Genomic DNA, 2,477 nt, shown 5'->3' with positions numbered 1-2,477 from the left:
GAGCCCTCCTGAAGAATGGAGGTGTTATATCTTTAAGTTGTAGTTGAAGTCAGGAGCCCGCCTGGAGAATGGAGGTGTTATATTAGTTGAAGTCAGGAGCCCGCCTGAAGAATGGAGGTGTTATATCTTTAAGTTGTAGTAGAAGTCAGGAGCCCGCCTGGAGAATGGAGGTGTTATATTTTAAGAAGTTGTTGAAGTCAGGAGCCCGCCTAAAGAATGGAGGTGTTATATTTTAGTCTCAATAGAGTGAGACTAGCCAGTTAGGAGTTAGACTAAGAATGTCATTGATCGTCTATTGATGCAGGGCTTTACCTGCTAGTTTTTACTATACCAGCCATCTATTTCATATTTCGTATTCTGTATTTCATATCTCTTATATTGCTGTTATTTTATTATGCATTTTTATGGTACTAATATATCGGCTCATGTTGGTTTTTTTGAGCCGAGGGTCTCCTGGAAACAGCCTTTCTACCCTTCGGGGTAGGGGTAAGGTCTACGTACATATTACCCCCCCCCCAGACCCCATTTGTGGGATTATACTGGGTCGTTGTTGTTGTTGTTGTTGAAGTCAGGAGCCCGCCTGAAGAATAGAGGTGTTATATTTTTAAGTTGTCATTGAAGTCAGGAGCCCGCCTGGAGAATGGAGGTGTTAAATTTTAAGTTGCTATTGAAGTCAGGAGCCCGCCTGGAGAATGGAGGCTGCATTATCTTTAAATTGTTGTTGGAGTCAGGAGACCGCCTGTTGAACAGAGGACTACACTCAATTTCAAGTCAGAAGTCAGTAAAGCGGAGGGTTACAACAAAATATCCCCAGCATAAATTCTACTGCGGAGATCAGAAGGAAGACTACAAGAGCAAGTTTGAAGATAGATAAGATGCTGTAATCCCTAGTTTAGTTTAGCTTCTTTTTTTCTTTCAGCACGGTGTAATAAAGGGGTTGGAAAGTAGTAGTAACGACATGCAGCAGTAGTAACAACAAAATTGCAGTCCCATGGTAGCCCCAACTACCAAAACTTCCCGAACTACATTAACCTGATTCCCTTTTAGCCAGGGATATGTAGGAAACCTTCGAAGCAGAGGTTTGGTCAAATCTTTAAAAAAATGCTTCACACGGAGTAGCCGAACGGGCAAAAATCGCTCGTATCCGCTCACTTTATCTTTGCACGAAAATTCTTCGTGTTTCCGGACAAAGAGGGGTAGCTGTGAGCACGTGATTTTTGCCCTACAAGAACTACTCCCACAAAAATTCAAAATAAAATAGTTGTGTGTTGCTTGTGATTTATTTGTGTTTGTTTGTGCATGTTTATTCTATTTTTACTACTAAAAAATACAAAAATATATGTGTTGCATTTGCATTTACAATTTAGGATTAATTAACCACTGATTTGTTTTACAAAAATGAAAATCATAAAAAATAACGTACTTTGCATTTTTTAGCATTTTATGTTGAATTGTGTGATTTTATTGTTAATTGACATTTAATTATATGTGATAAATGTTATTAGGAGATAATTAGTATTTTTAATATGTTAACTTGGTTTATAATTTTAGAAAATAATTTAGAAAGCAAAATGAATGAAAAGAACAAAAACTAGGAAGGAAAATCGGATTGGGCTCAAATCCCTGGCCCAATGACATGTCCCAAACCCGGTCCTGGCAGCTCCTCTCATAGGATGGTGAAACGATGTAGTATAGGGACCAAACTACGTCGTTTCAATGGAAAATAATCTCAGCCATTCAACCAAGCCACATCCAACGGTCACAGATCAATACCCGTATCCAAGAACCGAACCCAACCCATTTACCCCGAACCAAACCCGCCTCAGTACTTAACAAAAATGACCCCGTTTGACCCCCTAACCTAATCTGGACCGTCGATATTCACTGATCCAAAGAATCACATTAATCCCCTCAATCTAATATACCAAAATACCCCAGACCCATTACCCCCTCTCATTTCCAAACACCCCCTTGTTCAGTCGTCTCTTTCAGAGAGACCAAACGACCGAAAACCCTAATAGTCGCCACCATACTCCATCGCCTGAAACCTGGCGGACAGTGCTCCGTTCACCCCCAAATTCACACCCCAGCTTCCCCACGACCTCCTAAACCTAACCTCTCTAACCATTCCCCTCGAATCCTGATCAGGGCCTTCAAATCTTCAATCAAAGATCGACCAAAAAAACCCTAACTAATCCAATCGATTCCAGGCTAACACCCAACGTCCACCTGACTTCCCTCATCCCTCTACCACCTCTAGTTCCCCTCGAATCAAACCGTAGTTTGTCGAATATCAATTCGAATGAACGAACGTTGAGTTCTAAGATCAAGAGCCTGTATTGAAGATTCGAGGCCGAAATAGGTTTTATTCGTGTGTTCTCGTTTGAGAACTCGTGATTAAGACCTATTACGACCAAAATCAAAAGATGCCGGATTTGGTTCAAGCCGAACTGGTCGTTCATCTTAGGTATTTCCCA

This window comes from Nicotiana sylvestris, chromosome 6 (genome assembly GCF_000393655.2).
Source record: "Nicotiana sylvestris chromosome 6, ASM39365v2, whole genome shotgun sequence".
Lineage (NCBI taxonomy): Eukaryota > Viridiplantae > Streptophyta > Magnoliopsida > Solanales > Solanaceae > Nicotiana > Nicotiana sylvestris.
This window is presented reverse-complemented; position numbering follows the sequence as displayed.